Source organism: Rattus norvegicus, chromosome 14 (assembly GCF_021556685.1).
Source record: "Rattus norvegicus strain SHRSP/BbbUtx chromosome 14, alternate assembly SHRSP_T2T, whole genome shotgun sequence".
Taxonomy (NCBI): domain Eukaryota; kingdom Metazoa; phylum Chordata; class Mammalia; order Rodentia; family Muridae; genus Rattus; species Rattus norvegicus.
Genome location: NC_141547.1, coordinates 2,442,869 through 2,456,613, shown reverse-complemented (window position 1 = coordinate 2,456,613; position 13,745 = coordinate 2,442,869). Strand labels below are relative to the sequence as shown.

Below are 13,745 nucleotides of genomic sequence, written 5' to 3'. Positions count from 1 at the left end.
AGTAACTTCCCACAGCGCTACATCAAACCATCATTTCTATATACAACGTTAAACTTTCATATTTAAAGTGAGCTTCATTATTTTTTGCTATCTCCCAACTGAAAAATATATTTTTAATTACTGCAACTTTTAAATATTTTCAAACACTGTGGTGGCATTTGAAACAAAGTGTGTTTTATAAAATGAGCTGGTATCTTTCATCTTCTCAGTGTGATAAACACGGGAGGTGTGTTTGACTGACAGAACTAAAGTTATGTGTCTACGTACAGACTTAAAACCATTTCGAAGGGTTTTTCATACGAACAGATAAGGTCCATGCTACTCTCTCACAGTGTGTCTAAGGGATTTCTCATTTTACCAAAAACTGGACAGTCCTGGAGATGCCAAGATCCCACTCCTTGAGCTGTTTTATGATTCAGTCAGATCCCAAGCGTTTACATTGATAGCTGCTGGTCTTCTACTCATTGTTGTCCAAACTCATATGTGAGTCTGCCTCTCATTAACCCTTTGGAAATACCACTAGTAAGCAGAAATAAGAGTCCAGACAGGAATAGAAGAAATAAGGATAAAGGTTGCATTACAAACATTTAGACCTTGATTATAAATTTAGATGCCATACTTAGCAGGATTTTATAGAAGCAACTCAAAATTCTCTTTAGGTCATCTTCAGACAAAAAAGGGTAGATTCATAATACAAAAATTTCCCTTTATGAAAATGTGGTTTGATATAATTAAATATAGTATTGCTGGAGCAATGCATTACAGTCATAAAAAGAGAAGTTGTATGGACATTTGATACAACATGGATGCCCCAGAAACACCTTGTGAAGCAGAGCACGCCAGACAGAAACTGTTGCAAAGCAGTATGTTTACGTTCTGACGAATCCATGAAAACAGAAAACAGGTCAGGAGTTGTAGACTCTAGGGACTAGAGGAGCGAGGGGTTACTGGCACGGGGCTCTTTTTGATGATCACCCGGGTTGCACAACACTTTAAATATACAAACATCACTGAACTGCACACTTCAAAATGGCTAAACTGCCTGTAGTAATCAGGGTTCTCCAGAGAACCATAAACATCTCGTAGATAAGACCTCAGTCACAGGCTGTGATGGAAACCGCACTTGGAGGAGCAGCTTCTCTCTCTTCTCTCCTCCTCTCCTCTCCTCTCCCCTTCCCCCTTCTCCTCCCTCCCTTCCTTTCCTCCCTTCTCCTCTCCCCCCTCCTCTTCTCCCTCTTCTTTCTATCCCCTTTCTCCTCTCCTCTCCTCTCCTCTCCTGTCTCCTCTCTCTCTTTTTTCTTTTCCCTCTCTTCTCTCTCCTCCCTTCCTCCCTCCCTTCCTCCCTCCCTCCTTCCCTCCCTCTGTGTTTTGGTTGTTTTATGAGATGGGATATTACTATATTGCCCAGCCTGGCCTCAAATTTGTGCCCACTCAGGATCACCTCAGACTTGCCATTCTTGTGCCTCAGTCTCCTGAGTGGCTGGAGCTGCAGAGATATACCACCACATCCCATGCATATTTAGAGTCCTGAGTGTTGATCTTTTTGCAAGCTAGCGGTTTGTGGTGTAAAGCATTTCCCAATGATGAGGGGTGGTGGGCAGCATCCTGAGAGCAAACAATTGGCATTCCTGGGCTTCTGTGTGGTTAGGCTGTGACGTCCAGGGTGCTACATGTGTGTTTAACCTGTGATGGGCATCTTACGTGGAGGACCTTCTACATAAAAGGGCATGTGCATGAAACTGGCTCATAAGATCATGAAAACTGAGACGCTCTGGGGTCTTCAGCTGGAAAACAGGCCGAGGCTGTCATGTAATTTCCAGTCCAAGACTGGTCTTGAGAACCTCGAAGCCACTGATGTATGTCCCAGAACTTGGGGTTCTGATGTCCACAGGCAGAGGAACTCATGACCTCAAAATGGAAAGTGAACTCTCCTGGTCTCTGATCTTGCACCACTTGGGTTCTGGGGGCACGGAATAGTACCCACCAAGGTGGTGGTAGTTCTTCCTACTTTGTTAAATCCTAAGCTCCTCTGGAGGCAACCTCTAGAAATAATGTTTTCTGACTACTTGGAAATCCCTTGACCTAGTCTAATTGATACCTAAATCGGGATCACGGTGATGAATTATATTTCACCACAAAAAAAGTATGGTTTGGACCTTCATATAGAGTGAACCAGACTGAGGCTACGAGCTTAAAACTGGGCCTTCACCTCTCTTAGGAAACAGGCTTAAAACAGGCCCGGTGTTGTCACACACATTTAACTCCAGCACTCAAGATGCAGATGCAGGTGGGGTCTCTGTGAGTCCAAGGTTTCTTAGTCTGTACTGTGAGTCCCAGGTCAGCCATGTCTATACAGTGAACCAAGAAAGGAAGGAAATGAAGGAGGAAGTATACAGACCAGGCCAGACCAGACCAGACTGGATCAAACCGGATCAGACCAGACCAAACCAAACTGGACCAGACCGGACTAGACCGGACCAAACCAAACCAGAACCAGAACCAGAACCAGAAACAAAAACTAAAACAAAAACAAAAAACAAAAACTCACATGGTAAATATTCTTGTTCCTCACATTTCTGAATTACTTAGTCTAGATGAATGAACAATTACTCAGAGATACTCCAGGGAGTCATTTCATCAGCCACGTCGAAGTTAGACTGGACAACCACTGAGAGTTCTAGAATTCAAGTCTAACAATCCCCAAACTTCATTTAAAAAAAAAAAAAGACAAACGTTCAGAACTTCTTTACCCACCTCCCATTTCTTTTCCTCCCTAAGGGTGTTTCCTACATTTGAGTCTTAATTTCTATCTATATACTTGCCAGTGTCCTAGAGACTGTTTCTCAACAGCGAGTCTGTCAGAATAAACTGATAGTAACTTAAAAGGAAAATTATTTCACAAGCGTTTGGAAAGCTGCCTAGGTAGGCCCAAATCATACTGTCCTTGTCTAGGGACAAGGGGATCCAAGAGAACTAAGATGCAGAAGTTAAATTAGCTTTACAAGAGCCATATATTGTTTATAAAGTATTGTTAGATCTCTCCCAGTTTTAAAAAGTGTGTTTATTTGTGTATGTATCTCTGTGTGGGGCTATGAGTGTGTGTGTGTGTTTGAGTGTGTGTGTGAGTGTGTGTACGCATGCATGCAATGGTGCCTTCAGAGGTCAGAAAAGGGCTTTGGTTCCAGAAGAGCTGCGGTTACAGGTGGTCACAAGCTGCCTGATGTGGGTGCTGGGAACAGAATTCTGGTCCTCTGGAATGACAGCAAAGTCTAGCCCCTAACCTCACTTAATTTTAAAATAGACTAATTACAAGAAAATGCTGTGATAACAAAATATTATTTGATTGAAGTATAATTCTATGTTAATTTAAGGTATAAGGGACATTTTTTTAACCTCAAAGACAAAAGTTACACTTTCCAGACCATCACAGATGAACGGTATTCTACGGCACCCTCAGATCAGAGTCAGGAACCCAACAGAATCGGATTACTACCCACACAATGGAGCCATCAGTCCCCAAAGCCTTTAGCCAAAAAGTTTTCTACCCAGAGTTAACAGGTCGCAAACGTGCATGATTGTTATGTCCTCCTTTTTGTTTGTTTGGTTTTGGGCTTGTTGTTGTAATTATTTGTTTGTTTGTTTTTCCAGACAGGGTTTCTCTGTGTAGCCTTGGCTGTCTTGGAACTTGCTGTGTAGACCAGGTTGGCCTTGAGTTTACAGAGCTCTGCCTACCTCTGCCTACCGAGTGCTGGGATTGAAGGTGTGAGTCACCACTGCCCGGCTTGATTTCCTCTTCCGGTAACTTCCCACTAACTACAGAAGGCTCCGGCTACCCCAGGAAGAAAGTATGGATGGCCAAATGGAGTCCTCATTGGGGGGGTGGGACACAAAATGTTTTAACTGAGGGATGGAGTTATGCAGTTCAGTACTCAGTGTACCCCTCGGGATCTAGTAGACTGACTTTTGAATACTCCTGTACCCCTTACAGAGCATGCCTATCTGTGTGCACAGTGAGTAACGGTGTACACAGTGGGTAAGACTCAGTTCCGTTAGCCACATGATTTTTCTACGCCACTCTTTAAAAACAGGCAAACCCACCAGATAGTCATGACTACTGGTTAGGGATCTTACCGGTGTAATAAATGAGGGGCTAATGAGAGGACTCAGAGACGCCAGCCATCAGTGGGGGCCACAGGGGCCCGTCCTCTACCTCTCTGCCCCAGGCTGACGAGGCGAATAGTTTTGGTATTTACTCCTGGTGTAACTAGAGCCTTCTGTAGTTAGTGGGAAGTTATTAGACGTGGAAGCAAAGCTGCTGCTGGTGGTGCACACCTTTAAACCCAGCACGTGGGAGGCCGAGGCAGATAGATCTCCAAGTTCAAGGCCAGTCTGGTCTACACAGCAAGTTCCCTTAAGAGTCTGTCTCTTCAGTTTTAACATGGAGGCGATCCCTGAACCTGTCGCATCAGGTGTCAAGAGGATTAAAGATGTGATCTGTGCCAATCACTCAGAATACCGAGAGGCCTGAGGTAAGTGCTCTAGTCTTTTATCTCCCCTGCTACAACCACCAGCATTTGCTCCCTGTTCCTTTGGTTCCTATGGGAAGAAGCTGGGCTTGCCTTAAGTGTCCTCCAAATTCACTTCTCACCACATCCTCTCCTAAGCCAGCTTCCTCTTGATGGCCACACTAAAACCCCAGCAAGCTCCTCTCTCTCTCTCTCTCTCTCTCTCTCTTTCGTAACTCCATCAACCCCCTCTGCCTTCTCCCAGCTCTCAATGCCAGTGTTTCCAGGACTCAGTCGACGGTGCCTTGGAGATGCTTCAGAAACGCCATGGGATGGGGAACGGCAACTGGGAGCTGCTTGTTCTGAAATACTGCACCTCGCGGGTGAGGGGCCTCATTTCCAAGTATTTGTTGACACAAACGGACCACTGCTGGGCTTGCTACCAGCTTGGTGAAGACCTCTGCCTCAGGTATGACACCAGAAAGGTTGGGGCAGCTGCAAGGTCTTCAGTTTCCCTGGAGACGGAAGTTCCATGGAAGGCTACAAATCACCATAGCAACCAGAAGTCTATGGGCTTCAGCCCGTAGCTCTGGTAAAGCAATCTGGACACTGGAAAGGGCCAGGGCAGCAGAATTGAAAGATGAGCAAAGTCAGTGCTGTGCCCCAAGCTCCATGTTGTGCTGATTCCAAGGCCTCCCAGGGTCAAGCATCAAAGTTCTGCTACGAAAGATGCCTATCAGAGCCCAAGGATTTGCCAGGCAGAACCTCCTGCCCCAGTCTGAAGGTCTACACAGGAACTCACAGCACATTTTCCAAAACAACCACTTCAAATCTGGTCTAAGAGCAAGCCAGGGGGAAGATGAGTGTCATTAGATCAAGTTACCCAGGCAACAGCTGCTGGTCCCAACCTGGGTTAAAGAATAAGGCTGAGGGATTTCTTTGATAAAACGATAGATGGACTTTATCCCAAGCTGACCTTAAACAGACTAATTCTTACAGATTTAAGAAAACAAAACAAAACAAAACTTCCTGAGCCAGCAAGATAACTCGGTGGGTAAGGATCTTACCCTCCAAGACTGAACACCTGCCTTCCACCTCCAGGCTACGGCCGATCCCACACCGCAAGCCGGGTCTGCGGCCACCTGCAACGTCCAAGCAGCAACTCTTCAACGCATGGATCCTGTCGGTGTGACTAAGCCATCACAGTCACAAATGCTAGGCCACACTAATTTGTTTGCACAAGTGTATAAGGGACAGCTGATTTTAAAAACTTGGACTTGTCAAAGTTATCAGGAGAGCAAAGGCGGTCTGTCTCCCTTCAACAACTGAAAAGATCCACACATGAGTTTATCTTGTTCTCTGCTCCACGGTTTCTTTCCTCTTTCCCTTACCTCACTCTGGAACAGTGTCCTTCAGCCTCTTGTGCTGGGCAAAAGCAAAACAAACGGTGAACGGCAGCATCTCCCGAGAGTAACCGCCCTCTGTGGTGTCCCCCCAAAGCAGGTAGTGCTTGCCGATAGGGCAGCCTTAGGACGAGCTCAGTTATTTTGGTCTTGCTAACTCCTTTTAGAGATGCTTTTGGACAAGAGGGGCACACGGTTGTGACTGGAATTCTGGAAGATTGATAATTGTTTTTCTAGCTTATATCGAAATATACAGTGTCTAATATATCAAAATATGGTTTTTAAAAGTCAAGAGTAAACGAAAATGGCACATTTGTGGTGCCAGGATCTAAAGGTATAATTTTGATGGCATAAATCATAAATCTGTCTTAAGAGGGGGGAGACAACTCCTAGTTTGGGGCACTGTCAGCAATATTTGTAAGTTGAGAAGCTCCCTGTTTCTCGCACTGTTTACGTCTTCCTGGTGCAAAGAATAAAGAGAGTGACATCAGAACCCATGAGTGACCTTGGTCACTGTGAGAACAGTGGTAAAAATATAATAGAAAAAAAAAATGAAATCCAGAAAGAAATGTGCATTAAAATCTTCTTCTCCGAGGGGGAAGACTGCGCAATATTCCAGTCTGGGTGTTGAGAAAACAAACCCAAAAAGTTGCTGGGTGTCCATGTCTCCTGGCTCAGATGGGAACCCCATTATCCATTTGTCACCTGGCTTCCACTTAGCCAGCCAGTGAACTGTCTCCTCTCTTACACAGCCACACCGCTGCTGCTGTGAAACAGGGACTGTGTCTTCACAACTCAGAACCAAGTCTTAACCAACAGAGACTAAGAAACATGAAAAACAGCCAGCTAGATGTCGAGGCAAACACCTGGAATCCCAGCACTAGGCTGGGTCATGAGTTCAAGGCCAGCCTGAGCTACACTGTTGAACCTTGTCTCATAAAAACCAAGATGGATGAATGGCCGAGAGGGAGAAACAGAGAGGAAAAAAGACAGCACTTGTTACTTTGTCTCCATTTTAGCACCTTAATGGGGAAACACAGGCTTAGAGTGGTTACATGAACTAGTCTACAATCACAGCAGGTGGATCGTTCACCATGTGGGACTAAGCCTTAACCTGACACCAGGGCATTGTTTCATATACATTTTTATAAAATCAAAGGGAAGAGAAAACTGATAGCCGGTCTAAAGGTTCCCCTCTAAAGTGAATCCCTGGGCACCTCTGATAATCAAAGTAACCGGTGTGTTCAAATGAGTCAAGAACTCAAGACAGAGTCACAGTGTTTTCACTCCTAGCTCACCTGGATGTGCCAGCAGAGCCCAGCACTGCTGAATCTAGAGGGAGATGAAAATACACTGATTTATTGGAACATTTTCCAATGTTCCTTTCCAAATTCAACTCCCTGGTCTCTTCCCGGCTTCCAAGCTATTTAGTAATATTTTGGCTCAAATAACCCAGTAAAGAGAACTGCACAGATAGAACGTGGGCCACGGTAACAGTCCCCAACGTAAGCCTCTTAACCTCTTCATGGATAGATGACAGCCAAACCATTTCTACCAGATGGCTGTCTCACAGCAGCACAGGATTTATTTCCAGTATCATTAAATCAACAAACAAAATCGGGAGCCACACTGAAATCCACATTAAAAAAAAAAAAAAAAAACAAACAAACAAAAGCAAAGACGCTCTACCTAAGTGGACCAGGAAGCAAGAGGGAACAGGCTGGCCCACTGTGTGTCTGCTATGTTTGGCAAAGTCCTTAAGGCACGGGCATCAGGATTGTCAGAGCCTAGCTCTACGTCTGGCAGGCAGCAGGTGCTCAGCAAATAATGGGTTAACAGTTGAAGGACCATCTACACCTATCAAGCCACAGCTGTTTACCTGGCACAGAAAGTACATTTTTGGAGACACGGAATTCCAGTGACCCTGGGTAGTCTCTATTTCCGTGCCTGTACAACAGGCTGTGCTGAGAAGCGCCATGTTTTTTTTTTTTTTTTTAAAGAAGATTTATTTATTTATTATATGTGAGTGCACTGTAGCTGCCTTCAGACACACCAGAAGAGGGCATCAGATCCCATTATAGATGGTTGTGAGCCACCATGTGGTTGCTGGGATTTGAACTCAGGACCTCTGGAAGAGCAGTTGGAGCTCTTAACCGCTGAGCCATCTCTCCAGCCCAAGTGCCATGTTTTTATAGTTCCTAACGTTCGCCCATGGTTCTGATCCATGACCTCCCTTCTACAGGTCTGATGACAGCCGGACCACTTTGCTTCCTAATAGAGAAGGAATGGTTTCTGCTATTTGAGGGCCTTCCCTTCCCCTCTGGGGTTTGGAGCTTATTGGAGATTCGGGAGATAGAGCACGGGCAGGGCATGTGTATTGATTCCTTCTTGGCTGGCTTGCTTTGCTCTTTAACCAACCCCTGTTAACCTGGACGGGTCTGGGTCTCGCTCCACAGTAACACTGCAGTTTTCAGAAATTCCGAATCTAACCAAGAAAGGTTTTGAAAAGACTGCCTTATACTGCCTTTATCCAGCAGTTCCCCACCGCCAGTGCCTCATCCGTTTAAAAGTTCCGAGCAGAAACTCAGTCACCTGTGCCCTTTGCTGAGCGCTGGGGTACCCCTTCTGGAGAGCGGGAACATAGGAAACTGTAACTAAAGCAAAGAACTGCATCACCATGGCTCGGTTCACCTGGTGAGGAACAGCCACAGCTTGCTCCAGATCTGCAAACAGGAGGCTTAGGGACAAGTGTTTATGTTCAAAGGCTTAACAATACCCCCCACCCCTAGATCCTAAATTATCCTGCCCAGTGTTATCGACATTAACTCAGCTGGCCTTAGTGACCTGCAGTACAGCTGGAGGCCTCATCTCTCAACACACGTGCCAACACGACCAGCAGGCACAAGCTGTGGGACTGAAGAGGTACTTGCTGTCCTCAACACATTTCATCTCCAACACAGCTCTGTTTTGTTTACTAGTCTCTCCTCTGGTCTTGGAAAATTCTGACTCCAGCCCTTAGCCAAACCACATCCCAATTTCAAACTTCTCCAAATTCTCACCTCCAAAAAGCAGTGCCAGGTTAACTAACACACCTGGCTCCAATTACTGCAGCTCGGGCCCTTCCAAGGCTCAGTGACTTTAGTGATTGTTTACCTCGGACCAGCTGGAGCTGATTAAGGATGTGGTTACGTTGTTTCTGTCGTGTGTGTTTAAGGCAATGTTACGTTACTCCGCCTCTGTCCACTCTGATCCCATATTGCTATCTCTCTCCCACCCCTCACCTCTCTCTCCCCCTCTGTTCTCCTTCCTCCCTCCCCACCCCCTTTTCTCTAGTATGAGTAGTGAATCCTGAGCTCTGAGCCTGCTTCCCTCATCACCCCCATAATGCTCTGCGAACAGTGCATGAAGGCTTCGTGCATGGATCACTGTCCAAACGCCTGCTTCTAATTTCTGCAGAGAGGGACTTCTGCTCAGCAAACTGAAACGATTAGCTCCTCTAACCTTCCAAATCTTGATAAACAAAAGAAAGGGGGAGAGAGAGAGAGAGAGAGAGAGAGAGAGAGAGAGAGAGAGAGAGAGAGAGAGAGAGGAGCGAGCGCTGTGAGGGCATTCTGTCCTAATGGAGCAGTAGGGTAGGGTGCTTTGGAGAGCCATCAAATGCTCACCAGTGAGGAAGACCTAAGCATTGAACTCAGAATGTTTTTCCAAGTGTTGAAAGGAAACATGCCTGGTCTGTAAACCTGTGCCATCTAAGTCTTCTGTTTTAGGTAAGTCATCAGTCAGCCATGAAGTGTCTCTGACCTTCTGTGAGGTTTCAAGACTATTTTTCTAGTTTACCAATTCTAGAAACACTTTGGATCCTCACGCTCTCCTGGTGTTTCTCACTAGATGCAAATTATTCTATTTTTCATATTGGAGGCCTGGGCTAGTTCCATTAAAAATATAATCTTAATTTCCAGTATAGAATTAGAAAACGGTAGCACTGAAGGAAACCTTAGGAGTGTAACCTCACCAGTCTCTTCCTATAGGCAGAAAGGAACCAGCTTCATGTGACTCTAGGCACATACCAAAATTGAAACAAGAAGTGGGGGAACTGGGCTCATGTAGCTACCTGACACACACATGAACCCAGGCTGGGTCCTAACACCAGCACAGCAAACGAAAGACCACTGTAGGCAGGCTCTGTGACTACCATAAGCTAACACCACAGGTTCATACCTTGAAGCCTTGTCTTAGAACTACTGGAGTCAATGAGATAGTACATCAGATAAAGGTGCTTGCCACCAAGCTGTCAAACTGAGTTTGATCCTGGGGTCTCCTACAAGTTATCCTCTGCTGTGCTGAGATGGTGGCACCCACACACATACAAAATGAGTGTAATAATTTTTTTTTTCGGAGCTGGGGACCGAACCCAGGGCCTTGCGCTTGCTAGGCAAGCGCTCTACCACTGAGCTAAATCCCCAACCCCGAGTGTAATAATTTTTTTTAATAATTTTTAAAGAAGCATTGTTTTATACCTCTATAAAAGTCAGATGTCAGTAACCAGATTTTCCAAAAAATATATATAATTAATGAGAATTTTCCAGATACAAATTATGAATATGCATTACATGGATTACAGACCATGCCTGTAATCCCAGGACTCAGGACGATGAGTCTAGCAGATGGAATGTTTGGGGCTAGCCTGGAGTTATACAGTAAGACACTGTCTCAAAAGCTAACCAAACAAATATTTGATAAGTAAATTTTAATCTCCAGGTTCAACGTACTTCCTAAGGCTAAACCGTATATCAACATTGTATCTGTTCATTCAGAACATTTATTTCATAAATATTTGGGTACTCACTGTGTGCTAGGTAGGCATTACTTTAGTTGCTGGAAATATCAGCAGACAAAAAAAAAATGTCTATCATCTTGGGTATTCTACTTGAAGAGAGAAAACAGGCGAGTTTAAAGACTAGCCCCAGCTGATCTGAATTATTTTAGAGATAAAAGGGGGTTGGATACTATAGTGGGAGTCCAGTGTGGAGAGTTGGAGAAGCTGGTATTGTAAATGAGTGAGGAGCAAAGGCCTCTGTGCCAGGAAGATGCCCCTCCCTGCAAGTGTAATCCTAAGCAGGTGTCACTCTAGAACTAATGAGGAACCAGCTTCAAAAGACCCTGTGATAGGGTCTAAGCTTTTAAAGAATCATGTTGGCTGTTGCTCAGAGAATAGATCTTATTAGCTCGTAAAGATAGTGAGTGGCATTTATTGAGTGATGGGTTGGTTCCAGCTACTGTTCTGTCCTCTTTTAATAACTTCCTTGTGATAGCGACCCCATGAAGCAGATTGTATCATTATCCCAGGAAACGAGGCAGAGAGAAATAACTCGGACCAAAGCAAGAAACTTAGTTTCCAATGTGAACACTATATCCCAGACCTGGAGCACTCAAAAGACTGGGTCAGAAATGGCTACATCTCAAATATAAACATGGCGGTTCAAACCACCGGTAGAAAGAGGCCGGAGGCAGGCAGATTCAGAATAGATCCCCATGGTAGAAGAAATGAGACAAGATATGACATTTGAGAAAACCTGGAATTCACCGGTATTGTGAATGAGTGACAATGCCAGGGGGTGGAGTTGTCATGAGTGGCTTCGAATAATTCTCCAAACTAGATAAAATAAAATATACAGTTCATGTGGCTGCCATGCCAACTATCCAAAAACATAATGACATAAATTTATTCTCTCGCTGTGTTTAAGGACGGAGTTCCCCCAGCATGGTGGGCCAAAGCCAAGGTATCTCTAGAGATGCCCCTCCATGGGCTCTCAGAGTTTCTGGTGTGTCTTCTAGTTCCTCAGTGAGGCTGCCATCTTTAGTTTGTGACCCCATCCCTCTAATCCCTGTCTCCTAGGTCATACTGGCTTCTCCCCTTCTGGCTATTTCATGGAATCTCACAAGGAAACCGGTGAGAGCACTTGGGCCTCCCAGATGATCTCCTCATTGAAAGGGTCTTCATCCCACCTGCAGACTCTCTGTGTAAAGTGACATTCACATGTTTGGTGAGTTGGAACACAGGCATGTCTCTGGAGGTGTACCACTGTTAGAAACAGATAAATCCACAGCGTGAATAGAGTTAACAAGACATTTTTCTCTTCTGCATGGGAATTTGGTCTCCTGTAAATTCTCTTAATTCTGTAATCCTGGCATGCCAATCACAATACACAGCAACTCACGTACTTGCTAGAAAAATTTTGTATTAAATATCTGTCAGGAACCCATCTGAGAGGACTTCCTTGGCACTGGCCAAGTAGAAGGAACCATTGGTGCCATGGGTAAAGCTCTATTATGTTAAATTACAGTAACATACATGCAGAGGTGCAGGTGCACATGCACAGGTATATACACACATACACAGAGACAGCGACACACAGGGAGACAGAGACAGAGAGATGGAGGAGAGAGACAGATACAGGCAGAGAGACAGAGACAAATGGAGAGAGAGACAGAGACAGAGAGATGGAGGAGAGAGACAGATACAGGCAGAGAGACAGAGACAAATGGAGAGAGAGACAGAGACAGTGAGATGGAGGAGAGAGACAGATACAGGCAGAGAGACAGAGACAAAGAGAAGGGGAGAGACAGAGACAGAGAAGAGAGACGAAAGAGAGACAAACGGAGAGAGAAAGAGACAGAAACAGAGACAGAGAGACAGCGGTGGGAGACAGAGACAGACAGAGAAGAGAAACAGAGAGAGAGACAAATGGAGAGAGACAGAGAGAAACAGAGACAGAGAGACAGAGGAGAGAGACAGACAGACACAGAGAGACAGAGAGACAAATGGAGAGAGAAAGACAGAGACAGAGAGACAAATGGGTGGGGGCAGGGATGAGGAATCTGTTATCCTGCCGTCAATCGTCATCTTATCCTAGATCCTTTTGAACAGACTAAAGCTAGTTATGTCTCAGGTCTGAACATTTCTCCAAAGCCCAGAAGACCGTCCCCGCCCCCCCTAACCCCCCCCCCCGCTCCCCACCCCGTCTCTGTGACCACAAGTTACCAATGCCATTTTAGTTAATTACTTCCATTTCTTCCTTCCACTGACCCCTTTACCACAGTGACCAGCCAGCAACAGGAGGAGAGCACTGGCTTCTCTTGTCCATCCCTGGGGTGGCCGCACACATTAGCAGAAAACTGACCGAAATGGGGGGGGAGATCTGGAAAACAAAGGTACGGCAAACTAACAGAATTCAGAGTTTCTGAGTGGTGCAGGGAGTAGCGCCACACAGCCCTAGAGACAGCTGCACCAGGCCCTTGCACTGTGCCTACCCCGGGCCTCTCTCAGGATTACATGCAAAACCCTCATCTCTGCTGGAAATGTACAAGCTGGCTCATTACTCAGAGCCAAGATAAAGAAGAAATCTTTACGAGTACCGTAAGTATGAGTCATAAAAAATAGGAAACACATGTAGGCCATATGCACAGTCAGTGGTACCAAGCCAGGAAACGTGTTTGTAAAACATACATCAGAACACACGGCAAAACCGGACACGAAGTTACCCTTGCATGTTGCTCCAACAAGGCACCTAAAGACTCGGGGCCAGTCATCGCTCTGTGTCTGGGCTCGTGTATCGCTCTGGACTCAAACACACACACTGCTTCCCCCCCATAAGAAAACGAGTTGGGCTTTTTAAACTGCAAATAGGAGGAAAACTGAATCAATAAAATGCAGCTTGGAGCAGGCTTTGAAAGGTTTTACGGCTTGGCAAATTTGAACAGCTCCCAGTTAAAACACTGAGAATTAGATCTTCAACAGCATTAAGAATGAACAAGACTCTTTCAGAGAAATAGTCGT

The 13,745-nt window shown here is 45.3% G+C and overlaps 1 protein-coding gene and 1 long non-coding RNA gene across 2 annotated transcripts in view; one reads left to right on the top strand and one right to left on the bottom strand.

Moving 5' to 3' along the window:
- Positions 1–13,745, bottom strand: part of Tgfbr3 (transforming growth factor beta receptor 3) — a 173,324-nt gene that overhangs the window by 80,351 nt on the left and 79,228 nt on the right. The window lies entirely within an intron of this gene.
- On the top strand, positions 7,415–12,125 carry LOC120096551 (uncharacterized). Its single transcript, XR_015637226.1, has 2 exons — positions 7,415–8,830; positions 11,805–12,125. It is a non-coding gene; the product is annotated as an uncharacterized LOC120096551 (long non-coding RNA).